Here is a 16,993-nt window from a genome sequence, read left to right on the forward strand (position 1 = left end):
ACAGATTCAAGTCTTTTTTTTAATATTTATTTTAATAAAAAATACAATAATAATAATAATAATAATAAATAAATAAATAAATGAAAATTAAAAATAAAAATAAAAGAGAGAGAAAACCAAGCAAATTCAACTTCTGACTCAAAGCCTCCGAACCCTTGTGACAACTTCACAGTGTGACAATGGTCAAGGAGTTTTGTTTTAACTTGACACTTTTCAATCAAACAATATCAGTAATACTTTAAATTCAATTTTGCACTATTGCTGGGTTTAAACTTTCAGCTGCATTTGACATCACTGCTACCATACATAATCTCTCCTGCAACTCATGAATATTATAATAAGGTTTTCAATGAGAGGATATTCACATCCAGCTTTCTTTTTCAATATTCTGTACTCGTGACTCAAGGTGAGTGTGTTCTTTACTTTAGCTAGATGTCTGTATGAATTTGTGTAGAACACATTTGAAGTCTAATGAAAGACTAAGACACCGATAGATGTGAAACTGCAGTGAGGGCATGCATACAGTTTCTCAGAAGGTGCTGTCGCTACATTTTCAGTTTCATGTCCTGCTCATTGAGGCATGATTGTTTTATTATGTGATTATTTGTAATTGAGCAATGTTTTCAATTGACACAATATTAGAAGTGAGTTTGATGACAAGCCATCTGATTATTTACAATACCGATCTTCCTCTGTATTCAGTGCTTTTATCCAAACCTCTCCGAACCCATTCTACAAGACTTAATAAAGATAATGTATCTCTCATATATACAAAACAAAGATAAGAAAATTATAACGTGACAGAAAAATAAATAAATAAATAACTGAGTAAAATGTTACAATACATCAACCCTTTACTCTGCATTTTAAACTGGGATAGAAGAAAGTATTAAAAAAAGACATTTGAAAAATGGCACAGAGCTGCATCTGAAAAGCACACAACCCAAGCACTCTATATCTGTCGTCAATTCGTGTCGCAATTGACTCGACTCCAGCTGACTTCCTGTTCTGGTTGCTGCCAGCATGCTGCATGAGTGTTTGTAGCTTGCTAGTCTGCTTAGCATTGCTTATTCTTATACATTCATCGTTTTATCCTTTGCCATTTTACTGCGTGCTTCGGGTTTTTCCGCTTTTCTACTGTTTCAACTGTGTGTATTTTACCGCATGCACCTGTTTTCTTTCTTTTTCTCTTTTCCCGCTTGTCTACATCTCGTGTCTCAACTGTGTGCATTAGTTTTCTCCACTGTATTTTACATTGATGATTGCATCAATCTCAAACCTCTGCTGATCAGGAACAACATCAAACCACATCGATCTCAAACCCTCTCCGCTCAAGAACAACCATAACAACAACAACAACAAACAATTGCGGTAAGTCATGGCATCCGCTCATGTTATTTTTTCCTGCATTGCATGCCACATGTTTACTATAGATTCTTCCGTCAGCAGTGAGGGATTCACATGTGATAAATGTAAGGAATTAGTCAGGCTGACGGAGAAGGTTAATGAGTTAGAGACACGCATCCGAACACTAGTGGAAGTCTGTGAGAAAATGTGCCGGTAGATACTGTTTCGTATGCAGGTAGTACAGCGAGCAACACACACACTTTGGTTCAGGCTCTAGAGCCCCTACAGCAGGGCATTTGGGTGATGTCCCAGCAGCATACTCGATCAGCAAAGCGGCACCACTCTCCCGTTCCTGTTAGGGTTTCCAATCGATTCTCCCACTTGAGAATCATGTTGAAAGATCCTTAATAATTGGTGATTCTATTGTAAGGAATGTGGAAATAGAGATTCAAGCCACCATTGTTAAATGCATGCACATCAGATCAAATTTACAAGTGCTGGCTAATGCTAAATGTAGATTTTCTAAAATTGTTATTCATATCAGCACTAACGATGTCCGGCTTCACTAGTTGGAGATCACAAAAGATAATGTTAAAGAGGTCAGACACTGAAATATGCTCTGGCCCCCTCTCTGCTCATCGTGGTGACAAGGTTTATAGTAGATTAGTGTCACTGAATGGCTGGATTTTTGAGTGTAGAATAGCATAGGATTTATAGACAATTGGAAGAGTTTTTGGGGTAGACCTGACCTGCTAAGGAGAGACGGACTCCATCCCTCCAGGGAAGGTGCCACTCTCCTCTCAAGTAATTTGGATCATAGTCTTAATAGTGATAGTATTTGACTAATTGGGGCCCAGGTCAGTAAGCAGACAAAATGGTTAAATCCGAACGTCCGAACACAAAATCATTTAGAAAAAATGTGATTAAGGTCAAACTTGAAAAAACTAACAAAATTGAAGATAAACATCATTTAAAGGTAGGGCTACTAAACATTAGATCTCTTTCTACCAAAACACTAACTGTAAATTAAATTATTACAGATCATAGTTTGGATGCATTCTGTTTGACTGAAGCCTGGCTTAAACTGGATGAATATATTAGTTTAAATGAACCTACTCCCTCATGTTATTGTTATAAACATGAGCCTCGTTTGAAGGGTCGAGGAGGAGGTGTTGATACAATTTACAGTGAAGTTTTTGGTGTTACTCAGAGGACAGGATATAAGTTTAAGTCTTTTGAACTAATAATGCTTAATGTGACACCGTCAGATATAAATAAAAAATCTCTGTCGTCTTTTGCCCTTGCTACAGTATATAGATCACCCGGGCCGTACTCAGATTTCCTTGGTGAATTTGCTAATTTTCTATCAGATCTAGTAGTTAATGTAGATAGAGCTTCAATTGTTGGTGACTTCAACATTCACATAGATAATGAAAATGATACATTGGGATAAGCATTTATCGATATTCTCAACTCTCTTGGAGTCAGACAAAATGTGAAAGGACCAACTCATCGCCATAATCATATGCTAGATTTAATTCTGTCATATGGAGTTGATGTTGGTACTATAAAAATTCTACTGCAGAGCGATGACATCTCAGATCATTACCTCGTCTCTTGTTTGCTGCGATCAGCTTATGTCACTCAATCTACACCACGCTATCGTTCATTTAGAACTATTCTTTCTACCACTAAAGATTGCTTCACTAATAATCTTCCAGAATTGTCTCACATACTCAGTAAACCAAAAAGTATAGAAGAACTTGATGTAATAACAGAAAATATAAATACAGTCTTATCTAGCACTCTTGATAGTATCGCCCCACTTCGATTAAAGAAAATTCAAGAAAAATCCCCAGACCATGGTACAATGATCACAATGCTCAAGAGAGCAGCTCAGGAAATGGAGCGTAAGAATACAAAATTAGAGGTATTTAGCGGTGCATGTAAGGATATTGTCTGTAGCTACAGACAGGCAATAAAAGCTGCCAGGTCAGCATATTTTAGCAAACTCATAGAAAATAACCACAACAATCCTAGGTGTTTATTCAGTACTGTGGCTAAATTGGTTAGGAATAAAGCATCAACTGAACCAGATATTCCGTCACAGCACAATAGTAACGACTTCATGAATTTCTTTACTGATATAATTGAAATAATAAGAAATATGCAATCAACTGTCACAGCACCTCAGAAAACAGTGTCTCATCATTTTCCTCACGAGCAACTTTAATCCTTCGCTATCAGAGTTCATGAAGAGCTAACAAAACAAATAAAAAAATCAAAACCCACAACATGCATGTAGATCCAATACTAACTAAGCTCTTAAAAGAGGTATTCCCTGTAATCTCAGAACCTCTTCTTAATATTATTAACTCCTCGCTATCCTTAGGACATGTCCCAAGAAACTTTAAAATGTCCATTATCAAACCGCTTATTAAGAAGCCACAGCTTGATCCTGGAGAATTGGCTAATTACAGACCAATTTCAAATCTACTATTTATGTTGAAAATACCAGAAAAGGTAGTGTCCACCCAGCTATGTTCATTTCTACAGAGAAATGGTATATATGAAAAATTTCAGTCAGGAAATAGGCCCCATCACAGTATAGAGACTGCACATATCAGAATTACAAATGACTTGCTCTTATCATCTGATCGCGGCTGCATTTCTTTTCTAGTTCTTTTAGATCTTAGTGCTGCCTTCGACACAATAGATCACGACATTCTCTTGAATAGGCTGGAGAATTATGTAGGCATTAATGGACTTGCATTAGCATGGTTTAGGTCCTATTTAACAGACCGCTACCACTTTGTATGTTTAAACAAAGAACTATCAAATCAAACAAAAGTTAATTATGGAGTGCCACAGGGATCAGTTTTAGGGCCTCTGATTTTCTCCTTATACATGCTTCCCCTGGGAGATATTATCAGGAATCATGGAATAAGTTTCTACTGTTATGCCAATGATACCCAACAAAATTTCTTCTAAACCCAAAAAAAAAAAAAAGAAAAAAAAAAGAAAGAAATTCTCCAAATAAGCAGAGTGTATCAATGAAATCAAAGACTGGATGGCCAGAAATTTCCTTCTACTCAATTCCGACAAAACAGAGGTACTAATTATTGGACCAAAAACCTCTAAAAATAAGCTGCTAAAATAGAATTTGACTCTCAGTGGATGTACTGTTACGTCGTCTTCTACAGCGAAGAACTTGGCTGTTATATTTGATACACAGCAAAATCCCCTTTGTTAAATTACACTCCTGGTGTTTATATGGGTCTCACCAGCTGGTGTTAAAAACTAACAATGAAGCAGTTGAATCTACACTTTGTAGCATTGAATGTTAAATTGCCCAAACAGATAATTAAATAAAATAGGTACACTCTCTGAGTGATGACTGATCATTAGCGATGACACCTGCTGTTAACAAGCAGAGTCTACTGAAGGAAAGAGAAACATTGAGAACAGGAAAACAAGAGAACAGACCAGCAAACACCATAACAATTAAATCTGTCTTACAGCCACATTACATGTGCATCGACTGCAAATAAAATATGCTCTTGGACAACAAATTAAATGTCTCAGCATCTCACGGGAAAATGCTTGAAAATGCTCAAAATACAACAATGCCATGTTCTATTATTATAAGTAACTTTGGGATTTTTTTCATGTGTGCCTAAGGTTGGGAGTTAATAAAGCTTTAGCTTCAAGTGTTGCTGATTTTGTGTTTTTATTATTTATGTTTTTATTTCATTATGGTGATTAATGTTATCTTTGGTTAGGCACTGGAACCTTATTTTACCTTAACAAGATCTCCTCCAGTCAGTGCAATAACATTTCATCAAAACAAATATAATTGTAGTGTGATGGGAGAGAATACAACTAGCTGAAAGCAGGTTTTTCTTATTTTGAAAAGGGTCAGTTAGAAGTGTGATGGGCTGATTTCATTTGATGGATGCTCACTGTAAATAAAATGAAAGCTACATTATTCATGCCAACAGCAGTTTGTATGAAAGAGTTACTACAACAGGTGAAGTTGAGCAGATACTGCCAGTGAAGAATGTAATAACTGCTTATGAAAAAAAAAATTTTTTTGCTGCACAATTAGACATACAGACATCAACACTCGGCATATAAAACTCATCAATGGTGACAATCAACAAACTCATTTTCAGATAGAGACAGTTTCTGTTCACCTTATCACTGCCTGCATTACCTTTGTCTACTGATGGACTATTTTATTTTTTTATTTTATTTTATTTATTTATTTATCATACATTATACATTTGCACATATACAGTGAAATTCTTTTTCTCACATATCCCAGCTAGGCTGGGGTCAGAGTGCAGGGTCAGCCATGATACGGCATGATACGGTCAGCCACGACTACACTCTTGAAATGGAATACATAGACTATCGTTTAATTGCCAACAAAAGCTTTCATCAGCCAACTAACAAAGGACAATGCATCTATGTGAACTTCTGCAGTTAATCCAGGATGGACTTCAAATACATTAGTCATTAATCTTACAGTTCATGGGGTCACGTGACGCTATGCGAGAAGCAGACGTGTAAACGGCGAGCTCTGCGAACTTTGCTAATTTTTGTAATTATTTTCATGTTATAACCAGTGAGATTCGATATACCCAGTTACATATTTGCTTTTTGAGGTAAACATGGCAAAGAAGTCAAAATCCTCAGACTCAGAATCCTCAGAGACATTAAAAGACACTTACGTGTTCAAGCTGAGGCCTTTGGTGGGCCTGCAGACCAGGGACTCGATTTGGACGGCACGTCAGGAGAAGAAATTCAGCGTCAACTGTCCAACATCTCGGTGATGCTGACGAAGGTTGTTGCTGACTTGGAGGATCTCGCTGTAATACATCGATTGATTATGGAGATGGAAACAAAATTCTCTGAGTTGGTCACAAGAGTGACAGAAGTTGAAAGATGGATCGATTATTTGGAGTCTTCCGAAAGGGAATTATCCGCTAATCTGCCCGCGTCCAAAACAGCTTTGGAATCCATTTTGGAAAAACTTGAAGATTTGGAAAATAGGAGTCGGAGGAACAATATACAAATTGTTGGAATTCCTGAGCATGAGGAGGGCAGAGATATGGTGAAATTCCTTGATGAGCTCTTCCCGAGTCTGCTTGACATAACAGGCCATAAACTGGAAATCGAGTGAGCTCACAGAGTCCCAGCTCGCAGATCTGCTGAGGGAGACAGGCCCTGATCACTTCTGGCCAAATTTTTTAGATCATACGATAAAGATCTCATGTTGGAGAAAAGGACAACTTTCTTGGAAGAATCAGAACATTTTCTTGTTCCCGGACTTTGCGAATTCGACAAGAGAGAAACGTGATCAGTTTAAGGAATGTAAGAAACTCTTACATCAATGGAAGATCGCTTTTGCACTAATGTTTCCTGCTAAACTGAGAATAAACACCAAGGATGGTCGCAAAGTATTTTTATGCCCCAGGCAGGCACTGTCATTCATAGAATCTATGGGTGAGTAATCTATTGGGTGTTTTTTATGTGAGTGGACTGACTCACCGTACATAACTCGACTGTTTAAGGAATCTGGGCGCTATCTTTGTTTCTTTTTGCGTTGGCTCCGCCTAGCGGATGGAGTTTTGTAGCATGACACATCTTAAATAAACTTTTGCATTGATGGAAGATCACTTTTACACTGAAGTTCCTGGCCAGATTGAGAATGGACACTATGGATGACCACAAAATATATACATGCTCACATAAAGGACGTCTTTTCTAAAGTTAATGGACTGAGTAAGTCATGGTGTATTTCTTTTTTCATGCGGCCTCCGAGTGAGTTTGACTCGCTCAATACATACTTGATCATCTGAGGAACCGGGATGCCTATCTTGTTTCTGTTTGTGCTGGTTCCGCCTAGCGGCTGAAGCTTGTTTTGTGAAATAACACTGCTTCGGTTTAGTGTGGATGAATCTGTTTGTTCTTTGCACTTATGCCTCCTGTTGGCTGGAGTTTTGTTTTGTTTTTCTAATTCTTAAAAAAGACAAAGATCCAAGCAAATGTAAAAGTTACCAACCAATTTCCCTGATCCAGCTAGATGTAAAAATGTTGTCAAAAATTCTAGCTAACCAATTAAGTAAAGTTATGACATCTCTTATAGATCAGGTGGGGTTTATTCGGGGCCGCAGCTCTTTTGATAACATTAGGCGTTTCATCAATATCATGTGGTCAGTGGTGAATGATCAGACCCCGGTTGCAGAAAAGGCGTTTGATATGGTAGAATGGGATTGTCTTTTTAAGATTTTGTAAATATATGGGTTTAGGAGTACGTTTATTGGTTGGATCAAGTTACTTTATAGACACCCTTTAGCAGGGGTACAAACAAATGGATTAATTTCAGATTATTTTACTCTGGATAGGGGCACCCATCAGGGTTTCCCTCTTTCCCCATTATTGTTCTGTCTTGCCCTGGAACCATTTGCAGCCGCGATAAGAAAGGAGGATGATTGTCCAGGGGTGGTGGTGGAAGGCGTGGCGCATAAGCTTCTGCTTTATGCAGATAATATTTTATTATTCGTCTCTGACCCTACTAAATCTATGCCTTTCCTTCACAGAATTATTAATTCCTTTTCCAAATTCTCAGGATACAAAGTCAACTGGTCTAAATCCGAAGCTTTGGCTCTGACAGCGTACTGTCCTGTAACGGCCTTCCAGTGGCCCAAACAGGGCATTAAGTATTTGGGCATTTTATTCCCCACAAATTTGTCTGATTTAGTTAGAGTTCATTTTTACCCTTTAATAAAAAGGTTTTCGAGCAATGTAGACAGGTGGGCTTTATTACATTTATCGATGATTGGGAAGGTTAATGTTATTAAAATTAACTGTATTCCAAAATTTAACTACCTACTACAGTCTCTCCTGGTAGATGTCCCCCTCTCTTATTTCAAGCAATTTGAAAGCATAGTGAAGTCTTTCCTTTGGAATGATAAGCGCCCCAGATTACATTTCAATAAGTTATATAGGCCGATTGACAAAGGTGGGCTAGGCTTACCCAAGATTTCGTTTTATTATTATGCATTCGGTCTCAGACATTTGGCTCATTGGTCGCTTCCACCTGAAAGAGTCCCTCCCTGGTTCTGCATTGAACAAGAACTTCTTGCCCCTATCTTGCCATTGCAATGTCTTTCTACCAAGCTGCCCGGAGAAGTAAAGACACATCCCGTTATCTCACACATGCAGTTAGTGTGGACAGGGGTTTCCCGCATGCTCAATTCGGACATTTACCTGAACGTTGCCGCAAGTATTTGGTTAAACCCTAAACTGTGTATTAATAAGTCCCCATTTTGCTGGAGAGAATGGATTGAGAAGGGAGTTGCTACGCTGGGTGACCTGTATGAAAATGGAGCATTGAGATCCTTTGAAAATATTACACACCGGTTTGGGATTCCCAGATCTCAATTCTTCAGGTGCTTACAGCTGCGCCATCTACTTTATACCATCTTTGGGTGTAGTACACAGCCCCCTAAAGCTGCAGACAGAGATGGTACTAGCGGCTTTTGGAAAGGGTCACGAGGCTTCAGCGTACTATTCCTGGCTAATTCAGAGTCTAGGGGATGGGGTTTTTACATCTCTCAAGAAGTTATGGGAGAAAGACTTGAATTTAGTACTGGAGGATGAAGAATGGGGTAGGATTTTAAAAAATGCCAAGTCTATGTCTAGGGATGCAAGGATGCGGCTCATTCAATTTAAGATTCGTTTTTATTGGACTCCCTCTAGATTGCATAGGCTTGGTCTTAAAGATACACCCACCTGTTGCCGATGCCGATCAGAGGATGGGGACATAGCCCACATTTTTATGGTATTGTGCTAAGATTCAAGAGTTTTGGTCAAGGGTTCAGAGTTATGTCTGTGAGATCCTGAGCACTCAGATTTCATTCTGCCCCAGACTTTGTATTTTGGGTGATGGGGCGGGGGTTAACTTAGGGAATACACACATTAAAAACTGGGTCCTTACTAGTGTGATGATCGGCAGGAAAGTGATCCTTGGGGGATGGAAGTTGGCTGGTGCACCCTCATTTCATGAGTGGTGCACCGAATTGGGCACAGTGGCGGCCTTTGAAAGGATGTTGCATAGGCAGCTGGGCAGCTTGGGTGCCTTTGAGAAGAAGTGGGGCACTTATTTGGCCTTCTTGGAGGGTGCCAGGGAGGAACAGTGGAGAGGGACAGTTTAAATGGTGTGTAAGTAATTAATTGATGTGTGGAACCCTTTTTTCTTTTTTGTTGGGCAATTTTTTGTGTTTTTTTTAATTATTATTTTTTTTTATGTCTGAGTATTTGTTTGGACTGTCTGCTTGTATGTGTGTCTGTTATTATTCGGTGTCTGACCACTGGGATGTGTGTTGGGTGGGGGGGAAGGAGGGAGGGAGCGGGATATATTTTGTTGAAAATTGATTCCGTGTTTTCATGTGCTGTTTATGTTGATCTGAGTGTGGAATCAATAAAAATTGTTAATGACAAAAAAAATAAAAATAAATAAATAAAAATCTTACAGTTCATAAAAAATATTTTTTTTTTAACTCTGGATCTTAACACTTACTTAGTTTACTAATCTTAAACTATGACCTGCACTGCACATAAATAACATATTGGCATTATATTCATGCTGGTTAGCCAGTGGGGAACTGGCCCCCACAGTGAGCCTGGTTTCTCCCAAGGTTATTTTTCTCCATTAACCAACATGTTTTGGAGTTTTGTGTTCCTTGCCACAGTCACCTTCAGCTTGCTAACAGGGGTTCTAAATACAATTATTAATTATTACATTTTTATACACAATTTACAATCATATTTAATTAAACTACACAGTGATCATTCTAAGAATTTATAGATATTTTTGTTAATGCACAATTTTCTGTAAAGCTGCTTTGAAACGATGTGTGTTGTGAAAAGCGCTATACAAATAAAAATGATTTGACGACTAGAATATAATAATGACATTGACCTTTTGAAAAGGTATCGCCTGAATCACTAGGGTGTTTTCATAGATGTAAATTTAGTTAGGGGTGCAATTACCTCTCCCTTGAATCAAAATAACCCAGTTACACCAGAGATAAATGTTTTGACAAATCTGTGCTATAGCCACAGGCAAAATGCAACTGTGCAGTGTGGATGAATTGGGAATTTCTCTGTCAACTATAAATGCACTCTCCAGGCCCCATATTGTCCATCAGTTCATACCTTTTCACTGCACTCAGTAAGTTTATTCTTCACACAAACACGTTTACTTGACTGGGTAAAGGTAAAGCTTCATATAAACACTCAAAATGCTTTATTTAGTGGGACTGGCAGCTGCCAACACATTTGAAGCTTCAGCTGGGCTCTCTCCCTTACTCTGAGGTCTGGCCCCTTTTATTTCCCCGTCTCTGACTGTGAACAAAGAAATAGCAATTACCAGCAATTCATCTCAGGTGAAAACCCTTACCACTTCCTCTCTTCCCAGATGAACGCTCGATGGAAGGGTCACAAATTGGTGTAAGCCAAACGGTGTGGAGAAGAACTTTTTTCATGGGACATTGGTGTTAAGGGGATCTGCCAATATCCTTTTGTTAAATCCAATGTCGAATAAAAGTGAGCCGTGCCCAAGCGATCAAGCAGTTCGTCAATATGAGGCATTGGATAAGCATAAAATTTTAACACTGCATTAACTTTTCTATCGCCCACAAAGAACCAGACCAAGCTGTCACTCTACGGTACCAACACCACCGTGCTGGCCCAGTCACTGTGGGATTCTTCTATTACCCCCATAATGAGCATAGCCTTTAATTCTTCCCTTACTTCCTGTTTTTTGTGTTCAGGTAAGCGGTACAGACAACTACGTACCACTACCCCTGGGGGTGTATTTGGTTAGTGCAGCCATGGCGAGGCGAGAACACGCTGGGAAATTCTTTTGCAACTCCTGTATGTTGTCATAGCCAGAGGTAGCCTCCACAAGGGATAAAGGGTGAAGTGACTGGCTTTTAGATTCACCTCTGGGCCAAGCTCCTTCCTCTCCAGAACTACCATCGCCAAGGATACGGGTACCTCCTCTCTCCATGGTTTTAGTAGGTTGAGAAGGTAAATCTGACATGCCCTGCCCCTATCCATATGCACTACCTCATAATCGGCTTCCCCAACTCGCCATGTGACCTCAAAGGGCCCTTGCCACTTCGTGAGTAATTCTGAGCTCGATGTGGGCAGTAATACAAGTATTTTATCTCCCTGTGCAAACTCCCGTAGCTGAACTCCCCTGTTATTCAGCCAGGACTGATGTTCTTGCGCCTGTAGCAAATCCTCCTGTGATAGTCGCACCAATGTGTGGAGTTTTGCTCTCAGGTCAAGAACGTATTGAATTTCATTTTTGCTCTGTGAAGGTCCCTCCTCCCAATTTTCCTTTATGACGTCTAACACGCCACGGGGCTTATGCCCATATAACAATTCAAATGGTTAAAACCCCGTGGAGGCTTGCGGGACCTCTTGCACTGTGAATAATAGGGGTTCGAGCCACTCATCCCAGTTCCGAGCATCTTCGTGCATGAGGTCTTATTAAAATGTTTGACCAAGCCGTCTGTTTATTATAAGTAACTTTGGGATTTTTTTTCATGTGTGCAAAAGATAAAGCTTTAGCTTCATTTAGTGTTGCTGATTTTGTGTTATAATTTTTTTTTATTTTAAGTCAACATTATGATGATTTGTGTTATCTTTGGTTAGGCACTTTTTCGACATTGTGAAGTTTTCTTCCAATAGTGCAATAAAGTTTCAGCAAAACAAGTATAATTGTACTGGGGTGAAAGAAAATACAATCAGCTGAAAGCAGGTTTTTCTTATTTTGAAAAAGTCAGTTAGAGATGTAATGCAGTGAATCTATTTGATGGATGCACACTGTAAATATAACAAAAGCTACATTATTCATACCAACAGCAGTTTATATGAAAGAGTTACAACGACAGATATTTTATCAAGTTGAGCAGATACTTCCAGTGAATGACACAACTGCTTACAGAAAAAGAAAAATAGAATTTTGACATAATTAAACATACAGACATCAACACTCGGTGTACAAAACTCATCAATGGTGACAATCAACAAACTCATTTTTAAATCTATGCCGCAATGCATGCTGGGTGGCATTGTTGAGTTGTGTACTATGCAAACACCCATAATGCATGGTGGCATGAATCTGAAATTGACTTTGTTGATTGTCAACATTAATGAGTTTTGTATGCTGTGTCTTGATGTCTGTGTGCATCATCTATATCTCATAAATTATCCTTAAGAGACAGTTTCTGGTCACCTTATCACAGCATTGACTTCACCCTTTTTATTCACCTTTTTCCTTAGTATTTCTGAAATGTATATGGTTTTACTTTCAATAATGAGACTTCAGATGAGATCTCATTTAAATATATCAGATCTCTATCGCACTGTTTTGTACATGACCAGTACTACACTGCCCTGAATATAATGAAGTTTCAGGTATCTAACCAAAGAGAACAATAATCACCATAATCGTGACTTCAAATTAAACAAAATGACATCAGCAACACTGAGACAAATCTCTATTAATTATCAGTAAATAACTTTTGCAGACATTTAAAAACAAACATCCTCACTCAACATATTGCAAGATTGTTGTCTAATAACATATTTTATTTGCAGTTGTAGTAAATCTCAGTAAGACAGATTCAATTGTTGTGATGTCTGCTGGTTTGTTCTCTTGCTTTCCTGTTCTTGTTGTTCCTCTTTCCTTCAGTAAACTCCATTGGTTAACAGCAGGTGTCATCAACTAATGATCAAACATCACTCAGAGAGTGTATCAACTTGATCTCATTACCTGTTTGGCCAATTCAACATTCAACCCAACACAGAGTAGATTCAACACTGTTCAGTGTTAGTTTTTAACACCAGCGAGTGAGAACCATATAAACACCAAGAGTGTTCATTTAACACCGGGGATTTTGCTGTGTGTATACACATACACTGGCAGCCAAAAGTTTGGAATAATGTACAGATTTTGCTCTTATGGAAAGAAATTGGTACTTTTATTCACCAAAGTGGCATTCAACTGATCACAATGTATAGTGGACATTAATAACGTGAAAAATTACTATTACAAAAAAAAAAAAAAAAAAAAAAAAAAAAAAATACATAACTTCTAAAACTACTTCAAAGAGTTCTCATAAAAAAATCCTCCACGTGGGGCCTGGGTAGCTCAGTGGTAAAAGACTCTGGCTACCACCCCTGGAGTTTGCTAGTTAGAATCCCAGGGCCTGCTGAGTGACTCCAGCCAGGTCTCCTAAGCAACCAAATTCACTATATGCATGGAACGTTAATTACAACTTCCAGAATAATATAAGCCAACTCAAAAACTTCCAGTGAAATGTCACTTGCTGTAGCGGCATATTCAATTTTCTGATAGATACAGTGTAAATAGCCTGTAAGGCGATATTAATCTTTTTTTTTTAATAGTTAGGCCTAACAGTTATTCAGTTGTTCAAATAGATTCTAAAAATAAGTGAACGAAATGAAAAAGATGTTTAAATTTCAGCGTTGTGAGTGGACGAGAGCTGAGCACTGTTGCATCCCTTAGTGTTCATCCTCAGCAAAATTAAATTCGGCTATTAGTTTTCACACTTTCCCCTCCGATGACCAACAACGAAAGAAATGGATCTCAAATATAAGAAGAGTCAACCTAACCATCTCTCACCATACCCATGTGTGTAGTTGACACTTTGTGTCAGAAGAGGCCACAGAGCCGGCTGAACTAGGAAGTAGGCGGAAGCTGAAGCTGAAGCCTGGTGCCGTACCTGTGTTGTTCCCCTGGAACAATTACTCTCTTGTAGTGAAAAGGCTTGGAGTTTAAGAATGGAGAGTAAGGCCAGAAATCGTGCAGAATGGGGAAGATGTTGGCCCTATATACGCCAACAACCATGATTACGGCACAGCTCCGGACCCCACATTTGTTAACGCTGTTTTCAGCAAAAACAGAAGAATTCGCAATGAGATTGTACAGCTAAGGCAACAGCTAGAGCAGTTGTCACTCAAACAGTGCTTTGGGCTACAGCGTTTTTCAGGCTCTGACAGGGACATCTGTTTCTACACAAAGTATTTAAGCCTACTTTTTTAATAGCCTAAGTGACTCCTCACTAATACCATAGTCTATTTTGTTATGTCACATTTGTTCACTTCTTAAGTGCGATTGACTAATATTTCTTGCTCTGTTATTCAGGCTTGTTGTTCAGACTTTTTACTTTGTCCTTGGCTAACATAAAAAAACATAGAGCCAACTAAATTAAAGAGTTGTCCACAAACGTTACTTATGCCACTAAATGCGACTAGAAATCTTGTAAATGTAATTTCCTCATTAACACTTAGGCTACAAGCAAATGCTCTCCAAGGCACAAACGTTTTGGGAAAGTTTCTAAGAATGCGAACAGACGGTCATACAGACAGACGAATGCAAGTTACTTGAGATTCACCTCTGACTAACAAAGTAGTGAACACGCTATCAAAATAAGAACCTCGAATTTACTAAAATACTTTTCATTTTTAACTAGACTCAAGAAATGAAAAGAAATGCAAGAAATATATGCATACCATGACATTTCTATTTTTCCAGGTTCTCCTCTTATGACCACCTGATGCGGTTTTGGCAGCTCATTGAACCATCACTGCAATTCATGGTTTGAGTTTCCAGAGCAAGAACTACAAACAGTGACTGCAAAAAGTGCTGTCATGGTATATTATTACAATTACTTTTTACGATTTTATCATGTAACCATAAACATTGATGTCATATTAACAGTAATAACCTATTCTGCATTACAGCAAATATAAGAATATTTTTTAAATATATTTCATCTGACACAGTCTTTACAGCCAATAGATGAACTGTTCCTCTTCCTGAACTACCTTGCCCTTGGACTGAAGCAGAGGGACCTGGCTGATCGGTATGGGGTCCATCAATCTACCGTCAACAGGATCATCCTTACATGGAGCAGTTTTTTGTTCTGTATTCTTGGCTCACAGCGAATTTGGATGCCCCAACACAAAATTAATGAGCATTTGCCAGTAGAGTTCAGAGATTATGCAGACACTACCGTAATCCTGGAATGCACAGAGCTCAGATGCCAAACACCTACCTCTCCTTTGCTCCAAAGTGAAGTGTATTCAAACTACAAGTCCCACTGCACCCTGTAGGGAATGATTGGCATGGCCCCCCATGGTGCTATAACCTTTGTTTCTCCCCTCTTTGCTGGCTCAGAAAGTGACAAGCAGATCTTTGCAGAGTCAGGAATACTTACATTACTTAGGCAGGATATGGCAATAATGGTGGACAGAGGCTTTCTTGTGGATGACTGTGTGCCCTGTAAAGTGTACAGGCCTGCATTTCTTTCTGGGAGTCCTCAGATGCCAGCACATGAGGTCAAGGAGACCCAGGCTATTGCACATCTGAGAGTGCATGTTGAGCGCCTTATTCGCCATTTAAAGGAACACAAATTCTTTGACACGGTCATCCCCTTAAATATGTTTGGTAACATTAACCAGCTCTAAGTAGTTGCATGCCTTCTGTTAAATTACCAGAGTGGCCCACTTGTAAAAGCTTGGTCTAAATAGAGGCATCAAGACCAGTGCGCAGTTCTGTTTAGTGTTTAAACTATTTTACTGTTGTTAGCTACTGCTATTGTTACATGATAAAGAATGGATTTACATCTCTACAACTTCATACAGGGATCTGTATTTTTCCCTCATTTTCAGTTTCATGCTTCCAGTGAATAAACCTACATTTGTTTGTAACTGCCTTTTTTTAAATGGCTCCCCAAAGCATTGTGTATTTTGTTGTGCTTCATTACAAACAGCATTTAAACAATACTATTTTTAGGTACTGAGTTATAACCTCAAACACTCACATAAATAACATTTATAAAAAAATATGTAATTAAAAAAATTAATGATGACATGTTCAGCTACATAAAATAATTTGTATACATTGTATACTAGAATTCTATTCTATTAGAATATATTTGTGGCAGATGACAATAGTGAGCACATGAAAACTGCTCAGAAATGTAATGAAAACCAAACTATTTGAACTGTGTAAAGTTGTAAAGATTTGTAAAAATGAACGTCATGTTTACTTGTGAAACCTCCGTTCCCTGATGGAGGGAACGAGATGTTGTGTCGATGTAGTGACACTAGGGGTCACCCTTGGGAGCCCGAGACACCTCTGGTCTTTGATAAAAGGCCAATGAAAATTGGCGAGTGGTATTTGCATGCCACTCCCCCGGACATACGGGTATAAAAGGAGCTGGTATGCAACCACTCATTCAGGTTTTATGCTGAGGAGCCGATATAAGGTCTGGCCATTTCAGCGGGTAGTGCAGCGTTGTGGCAGGAGGGACACAATGTCTCGTTCCCTCCATCAGGGAACGGAGGTTACACAAGTAACCATGACGTTCACTCTCTGTCACTCACTCGACATTGTGTCGATGTAGTGACACTAGGGGTCCCTATACGAAATGCCACAATTGGCTGAACTGTGTTACGTGAACTGGCGGTGTGTGGTGGGCAGACTACTGTGTGCCTCATAGCCAGCACACCAGGTCAACACATAATCTCC

At 38.8% G+C, this 16,993-nt stretch overlaps 1 long non-coding RNA gene across 1 annotated transcript; it reads left to right on the forward strand.

The window, feature by feature from the left end:
* The first annotated feature begins 1,025 nt into the window (after positions 1–1,025).
* On the forward strand, positions 1,026–16,275 carry LOC127440922 (uncharacterized). The gene is made up of 3 exons (XR_007897232.1): positions 1,026–1,371; positions 14,993–15,111; positions 15,244–16,275. It is a non-coding gene; the product is annotated as an uncharacterized LOC127440922 (long non-coding RNA).
* The last annotated feature ends 718 nt before the right edge of the window (positions 16,276–16,993 follow it).

This window comes from Myxocyprinus asiaticus, chromosome 5 (genome assembly GCF_019703515.2).
Source record: "Myxocyprinus asiaticus isolate MX2 ecotype Aquarium Trade chromosome 5, UBuf_Myxa_2, whole genome shotgun sequence".
NCBI lineage: Eukaryota > Metazoa > Chordata > Actinopteri > Cypriniformes > Catostomidae > Myxocyprinus > Myxocyprinus asiaticus.